Consider the following 22,355-nt stretch of genomic DNA (forward strand, 5'->3'; position numbering starts at 1 on the left):
CGTTGGCATCTGGGTGTGCATCTTTGTCTCCCGTCTGCCCTTTCTGAGCAGCCTCTCTGCCCTGCCAATGGGTTTCAGGCCTGGACAAGTTCACTATGGATTCAGTGAGCCCGAGGAATGAAAACGGAACGTTCTTGGGGTGGAAGGGTTTATTACCCTCCTTGTTCTCCTGGCAGTATGTCGAGCACTAGAATTACCTCTGCACCCAGCAGCCTGCAGGTCTGTAACCCTCCTCCGTCTCTGCCTCTGCCCAGAGCACTGAGCAGAGCTCTTTATATAGTGACTCAGTCAATAATGGCTTATTGCCTACAGGTGTGGAAGCAGTGGCCTAGCAGTAGGCCAATTACATCATCAAGTAGTTCAGGGTCAGGTGAGGATCCTGGCCATAGGAACCCCAACTTTCCCCACACTCTCTCTGTGCTTTGCACGGCAGTCCTGGGTGCTGGTAGGTAGAGCATGCCCTCATTTCTGTGAATCATGACTTGGAGAAAGCCACTGTCCCAGCCAGCTCCCCCAGCCCCCAAAACCAGTTAGTTCTCCAAACCTCACCCGTCAGTCTCTTATTCATTGTGGTCTAGGTTGAGACTTCCTTTGAAGCAGAACCCAAGTGCCAGGAATTTATAAATTATATTCCCTTGAACTTTGAGTGAACTCAGTCATGTATTAGTGAACCTTGTGATTTGAAGATGACTTTGAACCTATAGACCATATTAATCATTAATCAAACAACTAATGTTTGATTAACAAACAACTCCCCAATACCAGAGAGTGTTTAGTAACTTCTAGTCAAAGGACTCATCCATCTCTTGCTTATGTTTGACATGGAAAGATGCTTCCCTGGCTTCTTTCTGGTTTGCATCCAGTGAGGCAAAGACCCCCAGGAGCATATCAGGGCTTAGGTCCACCCATTCATCCACAAACATTTTTGAGTGTCTGTCAGGTGCCCTGCCCTGGCTCCCCCCACATTTGCCTGAACCCATGAGCAATGGTCAGGGATGGCAGTGAGAAGCTCTGAGTTGGTTGGGAGGACACAAGCCACAATGAGGCGTGGGGTGGAGACCACCCGTGGGACAGCACCACCTGCTTACAGCCGTCAGAAAGCCATGAGCTCTGGAATGCACACACAGCAGTTCGCAGGTGAGGGGGCAGGTTCATAAGGGGATGTTAAAAAAAACCTGCAGCAGTGTCTGAATTCTAGAGTAAAAATTGAAATCTCTGCTTTGAGTGGGACCCTTAGAGCCTCTGGTTAGCCTTTAGTCTTGCAGATAGAAGGCACATGCCCACTGTCCTGAAAATCCTAAGTAATCTGAATGCAAATATTTCTAAGGTGGTAAATGCTGATGTCTTGTTTGTATGCTTGCTTTTTAGTGCTCATTCCTTTTCGCTTTGGGGGGACGGGCGAGTGGGGGCAGGGGTTGACCTGGCAAGTCACAGGGAAGGTCAGAGAATTCGAAGGCGCCGGCTTCCTGAACGGTCGGGAGGTCCCGTATTAGCAACACTTGAGCCAGCAGGTGCTGCCCGCAAAACAGTTCTGCTTAACGACTGAAAGGCTGACCTCAGGAAACACTGAATAAGCCCTGCGGAGATAATTATAACAATAATGGATTTAGTTTTGCTGGCTGCGAGTGGGAGATAAAAAGTGGAAAACATGTTGGTCTGGGATGCCAACTGAATAGAAAGGAGTGACTCCCCCAGTGAGGGGAGAAATGGACCCCCCTGACACCAGGAGTAGGAGAAACTGCTCCCCAGTTCCTGGTTGGAAGCTTTGGTCTTATGCTTTTGATTACCTTGTTATTCAAGTCGCATATTGAGAAGGGGGATAAAGAAAGCATCGTTTATGGGGCCCCAGAGGGCTACAGTTATAGAGAAGAGGCTGGGGCCACCAGAGGGCATCCGTGGAAGTGAGCCGCCCAAGAGGGGCTCCGCGTCCCGGGCCTCAGGAATACTCGGGGAGAGGACTGGATTTCTGGGAAGCTCGATCAAGAAGGTAAAATTGTAAAGGGAAGGATGACTTGGATGTAGGACTTGGATGGTGGGCCCTGTAGGTCCCGGATGCTTGTATCACACAGTCCAGCCCAACATACAGGCGGTGGTGAAGGAGACGCTGTGTTTGCTGGTCGTAGACCATTTTCACCGCACGTTGTTTTTACCAAACCTTCTTTCATCACTTTAGCAGAACAAGAAATGTTTACAAAAACTCTGAGAAGGCTGTTGAGCCACTGGAAGTTCTTTTCTCTCAGAATTTCTGTTCTCAGTGCATTTGAGGCCAACCATCAGCTAGGCAGACTCTTTAATGAGAAGACAACTATTTTTGAATCCCTGCTGCTTCTCCGTACAGAGGAAGTAGTTTGGTTTTCAGCTTGATTAGGGTGGTTATTTAAAAAGTTTTTTTTTTTTTTTTGGTAATTCAGTTTATTCACTTTGCTAGGTTAAATATAAAAATATTAATTTTTATGCTTGTTTTCAGAAAGATTGCTTAAAGTTCAACTTCAAAGTTAAAGCATATCTGAGTTTAGAGCAATGTGGGGGGTGCTTTGCACATCAGTAATTCTGGGGACTCCTAGCTCTGCTCCAGAACAAGGGCTTTTGGAAAAACCAGCTGAGGTCACAGCGCCCTTCTCTTTTCACCTGGACTGAAGATGGCTTTACCCACCCTTGCCTGAACCCACGAGCAGTGATGGGGGTGGCAGCGAGATGTTCTTCATCGGAAAGACCCAGAACCTGTAGTGTCAGTTATTTTCCACGGCAGGGGCCTCCATGCTTCCCAGCAGCAGCCTTGAGGCCTGAGGCTGTCCAGCTGCCTGGTGGATGAAAGGGATAAAAGTAGAGCAGGTTGGGGTGAAGTTGGGCCCAGAGCTGCTTGAGGCAGCGGGGGTGGGGGGCCGTCTGTTAGAGCAGAAGCCCTCTCGGAAGCCCCCTCAGACACGCTCCGCCATTTCATGGGAAAATAATGATTCTGACAGCACGAGTGACACTGTCGGAGTGCCCCTGCCTTTCCAGCGCCGTTTGAAATGCCTTAGGACCTTCACTCACACCGGCTCCTGAGTTCATTGTCTCCCTTACAGACCCGGTGGCCCCTTAGACAGCTGCCCCACCAGGTTTATCCAGATCTTTCAGTGGATAAGTGTTCAAAGCAGTAATGTCTCTGTTTGGAGAAATAAGAGAATTGAGATCTAGAGCTGCCTTAGGAGGGAACCAAAGGTAAACAGGAGACGCAGGTACTCAAGGCCCAAAGATGCATGACGATAAGGACAGTTTGGGCAGGGGCAGAGGGCTGCGCCCACCACAGGGGTCACCAGCAGAGCCAGAGCCAGCTGCATAGAATCCTAGTGTCACTTTGGTCCTGAGGTGTGTAGTAGTAGGTATTAGTGAGCAGGATAAACTTTTGAAGCTGATCTCTGACACATGTAGCACTAAAGTTCTCTGCAGGGTTCAGACACTGAGTTGTGTTTACCTGTGCCTGCACAGGTAGCCCCTTTTGGAGAAGCCACTCAGACTTCTCACTAACAAATCAAAGAGAGTCCTGAGGCCCTCACTCATGACCCAGGCTGTGGGAATTAGACTGTGGCTAGAGATTTTTTAAATGGGTGTTTGCAAACCGAGGTTAAGAAAGCTAAACAGACACAGGACACCCTTGGTTCCCCCTCAAGGCCATAGACAAAACTCTTGACTTACATGTCCTTGAGGTATTTTGCAGGAATCAGGACCCACCGATGACCTACCTCCTGACCACCAGCATGTAGACCCCAGACTGGGCAGAGCCAGAAGCTCGGCAGCTGACACTCCTCAAACAGCTCCTGTCAGCTCACCACTGACCAGTCAGAATGGGCATGAGCTGATCATGCCCTCTAACTCTTTGCCCTACTTTTGCCTTTAAAACCCTTGCTTGTGAACCAACTGGGAGTCTGATACCTTAAGCATTAGCTACTTGTTCTCCTTGCTTGGTGCCCTGCAATAAACCCACTCTTTCTTTCGTGATATCCTGACATCAGTGTTTGGCGTTGCTGCATGCTGGGCAAGCAGACCCAGGTCTGTGTGGTTAGGTGACATACGAACATGCAGTATCTACACACAGAGCTGAAGCCACAAGGTGTGTCCTCTTTGTGGGAGGTCGAAGGCATGGGGGGAGGTGAGGGGAGAACTGGGGAGCCATGGAATGTGAGAACCACTTTGGTAGGAATCAGCCTTTGGACTGATTTGGCACAGAGCCCCCAGCCTGTGGCTGCGGCACAGCTTGTCTGAATGCAAACTTCTCCAGAGGGTAGCTTTGGCATCCCCAGGAGCAGGGTATGGCACCCTGTAGAGGGAACAGGCTTCACCACCATCTCAGCTGAGGTGGATAGAGCGAGAAGTCTCAGTATGTCTTGCTCACACGCAGATGCTCGGGGTTCTGTTCTTCCATACCTCTGTGTTCTGTGCTCAGGTCCCAGGGCATCCCTGAAGCATCTCCCGCAAGGCTGTGGGACTTCCCACAGCAACAGGAAAACAGTGCTCTCATAACTGCTGATAGGCCACTGATGAGACTGCCTTCTGGGGGCTCACACTCAAGACCGTCAACTCTGCAAGGCTGGGCTCAGGAAGCATGGGGTAGGGAGGCCACCAAGCCTTGTCCATCAAGAACATAGAGGCAGACTCCAAACACAAGGGCCCTGGCAGATGCATAATATTAAGAAAAGTGTCCAAAGAAATACCTGTGTCATGACTGATCTGTCATCCTCCAAATATGGGGAAATAAGCTGTTAGAGATTCCTTGAAGTCTCATCTCAAGATTTTTCCCAAAGCTGCAGGTAGACAGGTGTTAGGACTCTCAAGTCAAACAGAGTCACTATATGACCCCACAATTCTACTCCTACCCTCAAAGAATTGAAAACAGGTGCTCACAAAAAATTATCAAATATTTATAATATTATTCATAATTGTCCAAAAGGGGAAATAACCCAAATGTTCATCAACTGATGAATGCATAAACAAAAAGTTGGTATATTATTCAACCATAAAAAGTAATGAAATAGTAATACGTATTACAACATGGATGAACCTTAACATTATTTTCAGTGAAAGAATATAGGCACAAAAGGTCATATGCTGAAGCAAGATATGGAAGCAACTTAAGTGTCCACCAATAGACAAATGGATAAAGAAAATGTGGTACATATACACCATGGAATATTATTCAGCCATAAAAAGAAAAGAAATCCTGCCATTTGCAACTACATGGATGGATCTAGAGGGAATTATGCTCAGTGAAATAAGCCAGGCAGAGAAAGACAAATACCATATGAATTCACTTTTTTTGTGGAGTATAAAAACAAAGCAAAACAGAAGGAACAAAATAGCAGTAGACTCATAGACACTGAGAAGTAACTAGTGGTTACCAAGGGGGAGGGGTTGGGGTGGGTGTAGGGGGGAGGGGGAGGGGGAGGGGAATAGAAAGGCACAAAAATTTGCAATTACAATATAAGTTGATCATGAGGACTGTTGAACCACTGTGATGTACACTTGAAACCAAATAAGATTGTATATTAACAGTTTAATTTTTAAAAAGATCATATATTGAATGTTCCTTTTATATGAAGTATCTAGAATTGGAAGATTCATGGACAAAGTAGATAAATGGTTGCCATGGGTGGGGCAAAAAAGGAATGGGGGTGAAGGCTAATGAGTATGGAGGGGTTTCTATGAAGTGACGAAAATGGTCTGGAATCAGATACTGGTGATGGCTGAGGAACCTTGTGGTTATATTTAAAACTACCAAATTGTGCCCTCTAAAAATATTAATTTATGGCCTATGAATTATATATCAATAGCCAAAAAATGGAATGCAAATGGATGAATTATGTTATCTGTTCATTACTCAGTGTTCTCTATAATTACTTTCACAAACACTTATTGATGGCCAAATACATCCTTCCTCGTTGGACAACCAGTCCAGTGGAGGAGGCAGATTTGGTCAGAAATGACACTACTGCAGAGAGATGGTTAAAGGTTTCGTGCAGTGAGATGAGTTCAGATGGAGAGCAGGGTATAGTCCGTGTCAGGCTCTTCCATTATCCCAGCTCATCATCATAACAATCCTAAGGCATATGACCCTTCTGCCTCCACCTTCCAGTGATACGTGATACATCTGTGGCAGACATTAAGATGAGTAACCTGAGCACACAGGGAGTTTCCAGTACACATGGCAGAAACAGAAGCTCAAAAGTTCACAGGCCAGAAACCCACAAAACGTGGAGGCTGTTCTTTAAGAAAATTACACAAATTATGAATACAAATTTACTATGACTCCTCTTACATCCTTGAAAGGGGCCTATACAAATGAGAGACCCTCAAAATCCACCTTCATGTGCTTTTTGATAAATCTAACTGGGGATAAGTGGTGGTGCTTAAGGGGATCAGAGGGCCAATGCCATAGCCTGTGTTCTGAATCATGTCTATAGACTCCCTGAGGATGTCTCCCAACATTTTCCTGTGGCTGATGTGTTTTTCCTAATGAGAACATGAGTTTCTATATAATGGAAGCCCGAGAGGCTTAAAGATGGCAGCATGAGAGGTGAGACAGAAACCTCCTCCCAAAACCACATATAGCAAATTACATCTAATCCTGAAAGAACAACAGGAAAGAAGGCTGCCACAGACTGCCTACACCTGGACCCCAAGGAAAAGGGCAAAGTACCAAAGCTGTGATCCAGAGAGACCCAAGCCCTTTCCCCACCTCAGTTCACCGGAGGGAGGAAGAGAAATGGAGTGGGGAGTGGGTGGAGGCCTAGGACTGCTGGACATTCAGCCCTGGAGATGTGCTCTGGGAGCACGAACCTACATTACATGGTGCTCTGGAGATTGGTGGGGTTGAAAGCTAAGACAGGCAGAATACTTGGAGAGACTGAGATTCCAGCCACTTGTGGAAAACACTTATCCACAACTGGCTGCTCTGGGACAAAAGAAAGGCGGGCAGACTGAGAGACTTCCTAACAGCAAGAGGGCTCCTAAGGGGCAAGGGTTGCACAGAGCTTACTGCTCAGGAGAAAGGACAGGTGGACAAAATTGGGCGCACTCTGCCCAGCAGTTTGGGAACTTTCAGGAGCTTCAGGCACTCTATGCCTCTGACTGGCTATGAAGCTATGAGGCCTCCCCCATGGTGATACGCAGCCTGCTGCATCTTCCTCCCTCCCACCAGCACCAGATCGTAAATCGGCTGCCCCCACCATTGTGCCAGGCCAGCTAGAGGGCAGCCCTGCCTACAGCTGCTACAAGTACAAAGCATAGTGGCTTCTCCCTGTACGTTCGGCCCACTGGCCCTGGCAGTGGTGGCAGGCACTGCAGCCAGGAAGCAGGAAAGAGCTTTTTCCTCCTGACCGGCACCAGCACCACTCACCTGCGACCCCAACATCGCTTCAGGGACTGAGCAGCTCCAGAGACTAGAGCTTCTGGGCACTAGAGGGCGCCACCTACACAAACGAAATGTCAAAGGAAACTGGTTCAAACCCAAATCCCACAAACACCAGAAAGAAGGCCAAGTGAAACTGAACTCACAATCTTTCTGAAAGAGATTTCAAAATAAAAATCATAAACATGCTCACGGAGCTACAGAAAAATATTCAAGAACTCAGGGAAGAATTCAGGAATGAGATACAAACATTGAAGAATTCAGTATCTGAAATGAAACATACAATGGAAGGATTTAAAAGCAGATTAGATAAAGTAGAGGAGATGGTAAATGAAATAGAAACTAAAGAACAGGAATACAAAGAACCTGAGGTACAGAGATAAAAAAGTATCTCTAGGAATGAAAGAATATTGAGAGAACTGTGTGACCAATCGAAACAGAACAATATTCACATTATAGGGGTACCAGAAGAAGAATAGAGAGAAAAAGGGATAGAAAGTGTCTTTGAGGAAGTAATTGCTGAAAACTTCCCCAATCTGGGGAAGGAGATAGTCTCTCAGGCCATGGACGTGCACAGGTCTCCCAACACAAGGGACCCAAGGAAGACAACATCAAGGCATATAATAATTAAAATGGCAAAGATCAAGGATAAGGACAGACTGTTAAAAGCAGCCAGAGAGAGAAAAAAGATCACATACAGAGGAAAACCCATCAGGCTAACATCACACTTCTCAGCAGAAACCTTACAGGCCAGAAGGGAGTGGCATGATGTATTTAATGCCATGAAGCAGAAGGGCCTTGAACCAAGATTACTTTATCCAGCAAGATTATCATTTAAATGTGAAGGAGGGATTAAACAATTTCCAGATAAACAAAAGCTGAGAGAATTTACCTCCCACAAACCATCTCTACAGTGTATTCTGGAGGGACTGCTATAGATGGAAGTGTTCCTAAAGCTAAATAGCTGTCACTAGAGGAAAATAAAACCACAGTAAAGAAAGTATACAAATTAATTACTAAGCAGATGCAAAATCAAATCAACTACCCCCAAAGTCAGTCAAGAGATAGACAAAGAGTACAGAATATGATACCTAATATAAAAAGAATGGAGGAGGAAGAAAAAGGTGGAAAAAAAGAACCTTTAGATTGTGTTTGTAATAGCATATTAAGTGAGTTAAGTTAGAGTCTTAGATAGTAAGGAAGTTACCCTTGAACCTTTGGTAACCACAAATCTAAAGCCTGAAATGGCAACAAATACATATCTATTGATAATCACCCTAAATGTAAATGGTCTGAATGCACCAATCAAAAGACATAGAGTTACTGAATGGATAAAAAAACAAGACCCATCTATATGCTGTCTACAAGAGACTCACTTCAAACCCAAAGACATACACAGACTACAAGTGAAGGGATGGAAAAAGATATTTCATGCAAAGAATAGGGAGAAAAAAGCAGGAGTTGCAGTACTTGTGTCAGACAAAATAAACTTCAAAACAAAGAAAGTAACAAGAGACAAAGAAGAACACTACATAATGACAAAGAGGTCAGTCCAACAAGAGGATATAACCATTCTAAATATATATGCACCCAATATAAAAGCACCTACATATGTGAAACAAATACTAACAGAATTAAAGGGGGATATAGAATGCAATGCATTCATTTTAGGAGACTTCAACACACCACTCACTCCAAAGGACAGATCAACAAGACAGAAAATAAGTAAGGAGACAGAGGCACTGAACAACACATTAGAACAGATGGACCTAACAGACATCCACAGAAAACTCCACCCAAAAGCAGCAGGATGCACATTCTTCTCAAGTGCACATGGAATATTTTCAGGCACTGTTTACAATAGCCAAGATATGCAAGCAACCTAAGTGTCCATCAGTAGATGAATGGATAAAGGAGATGTGGTACATATAAACAATGGAATACTATTCAGCCATGAGAAGAAAATCCATTTGCAACAACATGGATGGAGCTAGACGGTATTATGCTCAGTGAAATAAACCAGACAGAGAAAGACAAGTACCAAATGATTTCCATCATTTGTGGAGAATAACAACGAAGCAAAACTGAAGGAACAAAACAGCAGCAGACTCACAGACTCCAAGAAGAGACTACCAGTTACCAAAGGGAAGGAGTAGGGAAGTGTGGTTGGGGAGGGAGGGAGAAGGGGATTGAGGGATATTATGATTAGTATACATGGTGTGGGGGGGTCACAGGAGGAAAGTGTAGTACAGAGGAGACAAGTAGTGACTCTGTGGCATCTTACTACACTGATGGACAGTGACTTCAATGGGGTATAGGAGGGACTTGATAATGTGGGTGAATCTAGTAACCACAATGTTTTTCATGCGAAACCTTCATAAGAGTGTATATTAATGATACCTTAATAAAAAAAAAAGAGTGAAGTCTGAGCACTGGTCTGTGTTAGAGGGAAGGGGAAAGAAGACTCAGATTAAAGGTTATGGGGAAGGTAAGCAATTGTTTCCTGCACTTGCATTGTCTTATTTAATCAAGGGGCTTGAGGAGTCTGTGCAGCAGCTGATTATTACCCATCAACCAGATGAAACCTGAAAGGAACTCAGAAGAACTGCACACAGTGATGGAAAAAAGAATACTGAGGAGACCCTAACCATTGAGGTGATCCGGAAAGGGGAGCTGGTTGTTGGGATGAAATGAAAATATGGCCTGGCAATCACAATGGCCTGGGTTCTTGTGGTGTGACTACCCGGCCAGAGCTGGAAGACTGTGAATGGGGTCTTACATCGCTGTCCTGGTCCCCAGGATTCACCACCGTAGAGGGAGGGGTGGTGAAAAACATGGATCTTACCTTTGCCATGGATTTGCACATAGATATTACAAATCACTATCAGCAGAAGTGTAATTAACTTTAAATAAACAGGCAGCTGCTGTTGCCCTATTCATCTAAGGGAAAGCAAGGAGCTCAACAAAGGGCAGCAGATTCTTCTAACTACTGCACCGACTCCATCCAGAGGCTCACTCATGAACTGAGTAGGTAGGATGTGTCACCTGCGGACCGCTCCAACCAACCCACGTGTTATCCCAGCCCTCTGCACATTCAACTCCCTCTCTAGCCAACACCCCATGTGCACACATGAGCATCTGCAGATTATGCATGAACATTCAGAAACAGCAAGTTTGACCCCACTGATTTGAGAGAGGGCACATTACCTTGAAAACTTCAGGGAAAATAAACAGGAGGCTCTGGGCATCTGGCCTGGCTTGGCAGGAGTCAGAGGAGGCTTATGATCCCAAGACTAAGCACAGAGTGGCTGAATGGATTTAAAAACAAAAAACTTAAAAAACAAGATCTGACTGTATGCTGCCTACAAGAGACTCTAACTTTAAGGACACAAATAGGCTGAAAGCAAAAAGATGGAAAAAGATATTCCATGCAAACGGTAAACAAAAAAGAGCAGAGGTGGCTATATTTTATATCAGACAAAACAGACTTTAAGTCATAAATTGTCTAAAGAGATAAAAAAGGTAATTGTATACTAATAAAGGGGAATATTCATCAAAAGGATATAACAGTTATAAATATGTATTCACCTAACATTGAAATACATAAACACATGAAGCAAATATTAATAGAATTAAAAGAAAAAGTACGTAGCAATACAATAAGAGCAGAGGTTTTCAATACTCTGGTATTTCACCTTTCAACTATGGATAGATCATCTGGACAGAAAATCAATGAGAAAATAGTGCACTTTAATAACACTATGTATCAAATGGACCTATATGACATATAAAGAACATTCCATCAAGCAGCAGCAGACAGGCACTCTTCTCAAGTGCCACAGAATATTTTCCAGGGTAAGTCATATATTTGATCACAAAACAAATCTCAAAAAACTTTTAAAGATTGAAATCACATCAAGTATCTATTCCAACCACAGTGGTATAAAACTAGAAATCAATACAGGTGGAAAATTGGAAGGTTCACAAATACGTGGAAATTAAAAAACACTTTCCTGAACGACCAATATGTCAAAGAAGAAATTAAAAGAGAAATCAGAAAGTATCTTGAGACAAATGAAAATGGAAACACAACATACCCAAAGTTATGGGATGCAGCAGAGGTAGCTTTAAGCAGGAAGTTTATAGCAATAAATTCCCAAGTTAAGAAAAAGATCCCCAAACCACCCAGCTTTATATCTCAAGGAACTAGAAAAAGACAAACTAAGCCCAAAGTTAGCATGAGGTAGGATATAACAAAAAGCAGGGCAGAAATAAATGAAATAGAAACTAGAAAAACAATAGAAAAGATCGGTGAAACCAAGAGCATCTTATTTGAAAAGATTAACAAAACTTTGGCTGTACTAAACAAGAAAAAAGAGGGAAGAATCAAATTAATAAATTTCAAAAAGAAAGAGGAGACATTATAACTGATACCATAGAAATACAAAGGGCCATATGTGCTGTCATGAGAAATATATACCAGCAAATTGGATATCCTAGAAGAAATGGGTAAGTTCCTAGAAACATCAACCTGTCAAGAATGAATCATGAATAGAAACACTGAACAGAACAATATAACAAGTAAGGAGATTAAGTCAGTAATCAAAAATCTATCAAAAAATTACCATAGCCAGATGACTTCACTGGTGAATTCTACCAAACATTTAAATAAAAATTAACACCAATTCTTCTCAAACTCCTCCAAGAGGCTGAAAAGCAGGGAACACTTGCAAACACATTGATTGATACCAGAATTATTTTGATACCAAAGACAGTCAAGGACACTACAAGAAAAGAAAACTACAAGATAATATCTCTGATGAATACATGTAAAAATCTTCAACAAAATATGAACAAACTGTATTCAACATCACATTAAAGGAATTATACATCATAGTCAAGTGGGACTTATTCCTGGGATGCAAGAATGGTTCAACACATGCAAATGACATGTGATACACCACATTAACAGAATTAAGAATAAAATTAAATGATCATTTCAATAGATGCAACAAAAATATTTGACAAAATTTAACATCCTTTCATGATAAAAACCTCTCAATAAATTTGGATATAGAAGGAATTTAATCTTAACACAATAAAGGCCATATAAGCCCACAACCAACATTACTCAATGGTGAAAGTTGAAACCTTTTCTCTAAAATCAGGAACAAGATACGATAAAGATACCCACTTTTGCTACTTCTGTTCAACACAGTACTTGAACTCCCAGACAGAGCAATTAGGCAAGAAAAAAAATAACAAAAGGCATTCAAATCAGAAAGGAACAAGTAAAATTGTCTCTCTTTGCAGATGACAGGTCTTTTATATATATATATATGAAAACCTAAAGATTCCACCAAAAACTGTTAGAACTAACAAACAAATTCAGGAAACTTGCAGATATAAAATCAACATGCGAAATTCAGTTGTGTTTTATACATTAGCAATGAACTATTTTTAAAAAGATATTAAAACAGTTCATTCTATTCACAGTACACAGTAAAATGCATTGGAATAAATTTAACCAAGGAGATGAAAGATCTGTACATTGAAAACTATAAATCATTGATGAAAGAGTAGAAGACAAAATAAATGGAAAGATATCACCTGTTCATGAATCAGTAGAATTAATATTGTTAAAGTCTCCATACTACCCAAAGTGATCTACAGATTCAATGCAATCCGTATCAAAATTCCAAAGACATTTTTCACATAAATAGAAAAAACAATTCTAAAACTCAAATGGAACCCCAAACACCCAAAGCAGTCTTGAACAAGAGGGACAAAGCTAGAAGCATTACACTTCTTAATTCCAAATTATATCACAAAACTACAGCAATCAAACAATATGGTACTTGCATAAAAACAGACACATAGACCAATGGAATGGACTAGAGAGCCCAGAAATGAATCCATGCTTTAACATGGATTTATTTGAAATTAATTTGATCACTGACAAGGATGCCAAGAATACATAATTAGATAAGGATATTCTCTTCTATAAATGGTGTTCACCATTAGTCTTACCTGCTTGATGTCAGAATAATGGCATTTCCCACTGAAAGCCAAGGGACTTTCTGAAGTCAATATGAGGATTTAAAGCCAATTCTGGCAAAAAGCTGTTTGCAGGATTTAGACTCTTACACAATAAATGTCAGCAAGGAGTGGTTCAGACACATGGTTTTCTTTATCACATCCAAGATGTATCTGGACATTGGTTTCTTCAGAACCTGGTAATTACACCAGACAATTTCTTTAGGACAGCAACCGAGCACTTGCCTTTTGGCCCATACCAATCAGGGAGAGGCTGGATCTTGCAATTATATCCCAAAGTGGGGACACTATGCTTTTACTTCCTCTGGCTCGGACTCTTGCTGGTTTTTAAGGCTTCTGTAACTTGCCTACTCCATATATATTCACTTTTGAATCTGGTAATAGGTTATCAAAAATGCAGTGCTGTTTTATGAGAGGCTCCTGGCTTCAATGAAATAAAAATCACTTGTCTTCAGGCAAAGAAGTGTAGCATAGGAACAAGGGGAGAAGCTAATCTGAGTATGTCTGTTAATCTGCCCTTGAACAAGGAACAGATGAAGAGCCTAACCCAGCCTCCCTTAGAATCCATTTTACTGAGCTAATAGGATGCCTGTATGGAACGACCAAGGAACTTCCACGGTCACTCACTGCTTCACCCAGTGCCCAGAGCCGCAGCATATTTTGCAGGCTCCCAGTCCTCTGGACCCCACTTCCCCTGAAGCAAGTCTGCTGCCTTATAGGAGAGCCTGCTCCATTATTTTCAAGTTCTATTTACACGGTTTTTACTGAATAAAATGGTGCCTTTTTGAATTTTCAATGTCAGTGGTTCCCAGCTGACATTATTTCCAAAAAGAAGTCCCAGTGCTGGTCTTTTAAACCCTGAATTACTATTCTAGAGCTTGCTTTTCTTCACGCTCCCCTTCCCAAATAAGTCCAGTCCCTTTACTACCATATGGTGGAACACCTGTCCCTTCTCAAAAATTGTTCCTACACCCTTAATTCTAAATTGTGCAAGGTGTAGGTCATAAACTCCTCAGTTATTACCCATATGTAGTCTATGTCTTATAGTAAATGCACAGAAAATATTAGGAAAATAAAAATAAATATGTCCTGACCCCCTCCTTTACTGGCAATACTCAAATGTGCCAGGAGAGTTAAAGCAACTGATTTAGACAATCACGTACTGCCGAAGCCCTGACACTGGGCAGCCCATCCCCGCGGCGGGGCCATGGTCTCCGGCACGCTGCAGCTGATCTGCAGCCGTTTCACACTTGCAAACCTTCCATGGCTCTTCAAGGGCTGGCAGATTTCTCCAGCCAACAATTCCTGACACTCACTGGTCTTCCCCTCTCCAGACATGCAGCCCCTGTGTGCGGCTTTAGCAACTCTGGGAGTTGGTGCTGTTTCTTCAGCCGTTGCTTGTTCTTATGTCCACTTGGCCGAATTGGTCCCCACCACACTCAGGTACAGGGGCTAACGGGTCACCTGTCTGCTTTCCCAACAGAACTTTCTGAACTACTTGACATTTACGGTGGGGAAAACAACCTGAGCCTGCTTGGCTGTGAGAGGAATGAATTGTAATAGAAATTAAGATAGCAACTGACAACCAACGATTATTAGAGATGACTTTGTGTGCGGTGCTGTGCCAAGTCCTTCAACGCATCACCTCCTGTAACCCTAAGAACCATTCTGCGGGATTGGTGCTCTGGATATTGCTATTGAATAATGATGAAACGGAGGTTTAGAGCAGTTACCACATGATACTGTCAAATGGGAAAAAACAGAGATAAAACTTAGGGCTTGCTGTCAAAGCCCAGGTGCTTGCATGTGTTTTAACATGTGTTTAACAACTCTGCTGTATTGTCCCCCATAATGAAATGGAAATGATAATAACTTACATGTGTAGATGTTTACAAGATTTCCTGCATGTTACTGTTTGCACCCTAAGCTCAACCTAAGCTTGCACCCTAAGCTGGGAGAATCAATTCCATGTTCAATAGCTTTGGGGCAGCCCTGGCTCCCCTCATCCTGACCCCGGCAGTGTACTCTCCCCTGCACTGGATCATCTGCAGAACCTTCTCCAGGCTTGGTGGCCTTGTTGTCCTCCTTCCTGAAACCAAGAATCAGCCTCTTCTTACCACCCAGGAGGTGGAAAATGAGTAAATAAACCCCTGGCTGTCACCAGAGCCAGGAGAGGCTGTGAGTCCCTGCGCTGCGATTAGGAAGGCAGAGGGCCAGGTGGGGCTCTCTGTCCTTCATGCAGGCTCAGACCTGGGCCATTTCAATCTGTGTGCGTGTCCTTTAGCTCCATAGCAGCTTCGGCCATACTCACAATACTGTCACCCTCCCTTTGAGGTTCTCCAGAGCCCTCAGACCACCAACACCAGTATTTTCAGTGGAGAAAAAGCCAAAATGGTCCTCTTGGGAAGGGTGCATACTCTGCCTTCCCCCACAGGAGACACAGACGCCTGATGTTTTTCTCTTTAATCTGCTAAGACTAAAAAAAAATGCTTCATTCTCATCCTCTGGTTCTATCAGCCATCAGCTCAATGAGTGCCTGATCGATTGTGGGGAAAGAAAGAGACCGGCTCATAGATACAAACCTGATTATTGCTGGGGCGGAGCCGAGAACTAGAGAGCTCATCCTCGCAGAGATGACAGTGTGCTTAAAGGAAGCCGGGCTTGCTGCAATTTGATTACGTTCTCTGTCATGGGTAATGCGAGTCTGGAAATGGAAGTTAAAAAACAGGAACACAGAATTTTAAATGAGGAAAAAATAAGAAAGTAACCTTAAAAATTTTAATTTTTCCCTTTGATTTTTCTAAGATGTCATTGGTCAAAAGTCTGCAGAGACAGTGGTGAGAATAGCAGGATTCAAAGCTGCCTTCCCAGGGATTCCCAGGTATCAGGGGCTTTTTCAGCATAACAGAGCCAATATCTAGGGGGTCTTAGGTCCCCGAGTTGGTGGGGGGAGGGTCAGCTTGTCCTCTCATGCAGCACATATATACTCATTCTCTACCTTCTTTATTTTTTGACTGTTTTCTCTTTTGAATTTCTTTTTACAGCAGAAAAAATTCAGGAAAAACAAAGCAGGAAGATACTTACATGAAAGTAACCCAATGTTAAAGAGTTTGCAAGAGCTAATCAAAAGCAGAGCAAAATAAGGGGGAAATATCAATATTGGTTCTTTAGTTCTGAAAAACTGGCCAAAAATATAATAGACAGACAGAGGCTATTTATAATTATGGCACTAAATATAACCAACTTTCCCAAAATAATCTAGGAGCTTAAGTAATTCCAGTGAACAATCACTTGGTTTGGGGAAGAAGTCGCAAAAATAGTCCCAAATTCATCTAGGAATTGATAAGAGCCAGATAAAGATTTAGGAAGAGGAGCATCACGCAGTGGCTGTGGGGCTGGCAAATGATGAAGCACATGCAGGACTTTACCATAAAATCGCAATCTCCAAACAGTACTGCAGAGGCAGCCATGCATCAGTTATTCCAGAAACAAACTCAAGTATGTAGAAGCACTTAATGTATGAAATTTTAGTACCAAAGTCATTTCCAAATTGGAAGATCATGTAATAAATAGCTCATGACTTAGCTCTTTAGAAACAAAGTCACAAAATTGTATTGCTTTTCCTTTGCTTTTATTCTCTGGCTTCATAGCTTAAACAATCAACATGAATCATTTAAAAATATTATAAATACTGTCAAGTATTAAAGGGCAATTGCCATGATAATGATTTCAAAATGTACGTGTATATATGTGCACATATTTAATAAATATCATTATAAATAAAATTACACTTCAATCCAAAAATGAGCAAAGACCAAGAACAACTAATTCTCAGGGAGGAAAAGCCACATGAATAATAATTATATGAAAAAGTGCTCAAGTTTAATAGTGACCAAAGAAATAGACACCAAGATGAAATACCAACTTTAATTTGCCACAGCTGCAAAGACTTCCCGTGTGCAATTCATTCTCCCAAGTGGGCGAAGTGCAGTGAGATGGACCCTCATACAGTGTTGGAGGAAGTATGAAGCAAAACACATTGTGAAGCTGGCTTAAAAAGAAAATGTAGCCAACGGAATATAATTCAGCCATAAAAAAGAGAAATCCTGCCATTTGCAACAACATAGATGGATCTAGAGGGTATTATGCTTGGTGAAATAAGCCGAGGCAGATAAAGACAAATACCGTATGATTCCCCTTATTAATGGAATATAAACACAAAGCAAAAGAGAATGGACAAAATAGCAGTGGACTAATGGACACTGAGAAGTGACTGGTGGTTGCCATTGGGAGGGGCTGGGCGGGTGGGTGGGGAAGGTGAAGAGGATAAAGGGGCACAAAAATTCTCAATCATAAGATAAGCTGGTCATGGGAATAGTAGTACAGCACGGAGAAAATAGCCAATGATTCTGTAACAACTGTGACAGATAGTAATGCTCTAGAGGGGGTGAGGATTTAATAATATGGGTAACTGTTGAACTGCTGTGTTATACATGAAACCAAAATAAGATTGTATATTCATGACACTTCAATTTTTAAAAATGGGAAAAAAAGTGACATGGATCAAAAGCTCCAATACATTCTTTATTCACTCAGAAAACACTGAGCTTGTACAACCTCGTATACCAGCTCCTTCATCTGCCAAGAAAGCTTCCTTTTCATTCTGGAGATGCCCTTTTCAGTTTGTCTTATTGCCCAGGTGAGAAACACTGGTACAATTAGAAAAGAAATGGTGAGAGCCGAAATCCTTGCCTTATTGCTGGTCTTTGGGAGAAAAGCATTCCATATTTCAGTATTAGCTGTCATCTTTGTGAATTTTCTATCGATTCCCTTCTCAGTTTGAAGAATTCTCTTTTCCTACAATGCTGAAAGTTTTTATCAAGAACAGATGTCATTTGCTAGATATGTTGAAATGATTTTTTCCCTTTTTAGTGTCTTAATATGGAAAATTATAGTGATTCATTTTCAAATGTTAAAGCACTTTTGTAACTCTGGCATAACCGCCACTTGGTCATGATGTATTGTTTTTATATAACACTGGAAATGGCTTTCTACAGTGTGGGGAAAATGAAAGTTCCCATGGCCAGGATCCTCACCTGACCCTAAACTACTTGATGATGTAATTGGCCTACTGCTAGGCTACTGCTTCCACACCTGTTGGCAATAAGCTGCATTGACTGAGTCTCTGTATAAAGACCTCTGCCCAGCACCCTGGGTGGAGGCAGAGATGGAGGTGGATTGTGGACCTGCAGACTGTGGGTGCAGATGTGATTCTAGTGCTCGGCATGTCAATGGGAGAATAAAGCCAGGCCTAAACGCTTCTACTCCAAGAATGTTCTATTGTCATTTCTTGGTCTCACAAATCCACAGTGAACTTCCCCTGGGCTGAAACCCTCAGGCAAGACATACAGTTATGTTGAGATTTTCTATCTATATTCGTGTCCTGTGGGTCTGCAGTTTCCTTTTCTTGCAATAGTTTCATCTTAGTTTTGTTTCAGAATCATTCTGGCTTCACAGAAGTCATTTCAAAGTGGTTTCTCCTCTGAAACAGTTTGTGCAGAATTCAAAATATTTCTTCTTTTTGTATTTTTTTGTAGAATTCACCAGTGAATCTATCTGGTCTCACAGGATTGTTTTATTGCTACTTTGTTTTGTCTTATTTTTTAAGTGGGCAGAGGGAGATATTTAACCACAAATTTCATTTCTTTAGTAGACGTATAAGGCTATTCAGGTTATCTGGTTCTTCTCTGGTGATTTTTCTTATTAGGGTCATACATTCTTGCTAGTTTGCCTAGTAATTTTTTATTCAATACCTGGCATTATGATTTCACTCACTTAGATGCTTGATTTCTTTGTTTTATTCCTGCACTCATTCTTGAACTATTCTGGCATATGCCTCTGTTATTAGGAAGTAGTTTGATTCTCTTGGGTCTTTGTTTTTAGGCATTCATAAGAAAAACATAGAAGCATATAATCTAAAGTTAAGTACCTCCCACCGCTCTTGAGTCAAAATTCTTAGTACTCTGGTCAGTGATCCTTGAATTATGAAATTTTCTGTCTAGCCTAGAAAGAATAGGAACCATTTGCAACCTGATGTGAAAGCCAGCGGCTTTCAGCTCTAATCATTTGGGTGGGTCTCTCCACAGCCGTGGATATTTCCCACATCCACAGGACAGTCTCTGTCCAGCTGAATCCTTGAGCAGGGCCCGCTGCTGACCCTGGGCGATCTCTGGAGCCGTCCATTCGTGTAGGTGTCCACCATCCCGTATTTTTATGCTCAACGTCTAGCCTTGTGAATCTTCCAAGACATGAGCAAAAGTTTCCCTGACAATGAATTTCCTACCTTGAGCATCTTTTTCCATCTGGAGAGGCTGAGAATTTCTGCAGCTATCAAGACCTGGCTCCTTCGGGTGTCACGGTCTCTCCTTACTGTATCTCTCACACCTGACTGTGAGCAGAAGAAGAAACCAGCAAATACCTTAAACACTTTGCTTGGAACTCTCGTCTGTGTATCCAAGGGTGCCAATAACCACATAACTTGGGACGCAGTTCCACTAAGCTTTCTGACACTTTATATGAAGGATCCCCTTTCCTCCAGTTCCTGAGTCCTCATCAGCAGTGACGTTCATGTCTGTCTACCATCTGTCTGTTTATGAGAAGTTAGGGGTTCTCTACGATCATACAGATTTTTCCTACCACGCTTTTCACTTCCTTATGAGTCCTCCCCAGAAGTATCATCAACATCTACCATCCCGCAAACACGCAAGGCAATCTGGGCTTTGTCTGTCATGCTCCTCAAAAGTCTCCCATCCTCTGCCCACTGCCCACGGCAAGAATATTTTGAAACAAACAGATAGAACACAAATTGAATATAATATGAGGTGTAATATGAAGATGTCTCACACTGATATTAGTAAAAGGAGTAGTAAAGCATTAATTGGAGGGATTTACAAAGCCGGTGAACATGTATGATATTTAAAGCTTACGGTTGGTAATTTTATTGCTCGTCGGCAAGAACTTTGCAGAAAATATCTGAGTCTACTGTGTGTTGCTGAATTAGACTTTCTCCACCACGTGCTAATTTTATTATAGTTAATTAATTCTATTATAATTTTTTGAGGACTTAGGGCCAAGGTTGAAATTTTTCTGAATGAAAAGAAAAGCATCCTCTATTATCAAACGGCGAAAGACTTTGGGAATGAACTTGTGCTGCAGACTTGATAATGTTTCTTAATTAGCTTGGTCTAAAATTACAAGGTGGAACATCACTTGCAGGTAAATTTTATTCTGCAACAAAAGTAGAATGACTCTGACAACTAACATTGGTCATATCACCAGTAATGTCAGTCTACTGTGTAGACATCATGTGCCTGGAGTATTTGAAGAGCTAATCGAAATTCAGTACGTTTGGAGTGTGGGATGCTAAAAAGGAGTGGCTGGAGACGGAGCCAAGGAGGGAGAAGAGGCTGTCTTAGTCGCTGTAGCGGACTGCAAACGTGGTGGCGCAAAACAACAGAATTCATAATGCTGCTCATGTGATGATTGTATATTAATGATACCATAATAAAAAAAATTTATTCTCTCACAATTTTAGAGACTAGAAATCCAAAATCAAGGTGTCAGCAGGGCCATACGCCCTCTGAAGGCTATAAAAGAGGATTATTATCTCCGGCCATTGATGGCAGTTCATGGATTTCTTTGACTCATAGACACATCACTTCGATCTTCACCCTCCAACTGAATAGCAAAAACCAACATCCGATTAAAAGTGGGAAGAGGACCTGAATAGACATTTTTCCAAAGAAAGCATGCATGTGGACAACAATACGTGAAAAGGTGCATCACTAATCATCAGGAAAATGTACATCACAACCACTATGAGACAGCACTCACATCTATTGGAATGGCTATTTTCAAAAAGACGAGATAAAAAATGCTAGTAAGGATGTGGAGGAAAAGGGGCTGGTGCCCTGTTGGTGGGAATGCAAACTGATGCAGCCAGCATGGAACACAGCATGAGTTTCCTCAAAGAAAGAACAACAGGACTACCTTACGACCCTGCAGTCCCACTGTGGGTATCTATCCAAACGAAAGGAAGTCATTATCTCAAAGAGATATCTGCACTCCATGGTTATTGCAGCATTATTCACAATAACCAAGGCATGGAAACAACCTAAGTGCCCACTGACAGATGAATGGATAAAGAAAATGTAGAACACATGTGCAATGGAATATCATCCAGCCACAAAAAGGAAGGCAGTCCGGCCATTTGTGACAATAAGGCTGGACCTTTAAGAGCATTATGCCAATTGAAATAAGTCAGACAAAGATAAATACTGCATGTTCTCGCTTATAGGTGTAATCTAAAAATATCAAACTTGGAAGCAGAGAGCAGAGTGGTGGTTGCCAGTAGCTGGGGGTTGGGCAAAGTGGGGAGATATTGGTCAAAGGGCACAAACTTCCAGCTATAAGTTCTGGGGATCTAATGCACAGCACGGTGACTACAGTTAACAATACTGTGTTTTATACTTAAAAGTTGCTACGAGAGCAGATATTTAAAATTCTCACCATAATAACACAATGGTAATTATGTGAGATGCAGAACATGTTAATTAACCTTATCGCAGTAAACATTTCATAAAACATATGCATATCAAAGCATGATGTTGTATGTCAAACACAATGTGATATGTCAATTACATCTCAGTAAAGCTGGGGAAAAAAATAAGATGGCAGGAAATAGGGTAATAATCCACCCTCAGCAATAGGAGGGTGAAGAATAGAGTGTCTTCCCTTTATGGAAGGGTCTGTCCATCCCTTCATGTGCCTTGCTGCTGGTTTACACCCACACTTTGTGACTCATCTACCTCTGTCTCAAGGGTTTCTATCAAGTTTTACTGGGGTTTTTTCGTGA

This window comes from Manis pentadactyla, chromosome 9 (assembly GCF_030020395.1).
Source record: "Manis pentadactyla isolate mManPen7 chromosome 9, mManPen7.hap1, whole genome shotgun sequence".
NCBI classification, from domain to species: domain Eukaryota; kingdom Metazoa; phylum Chordata; class Mammalia; order Pholidota; family Manidae; genus Manis; species Manis pentadactyla.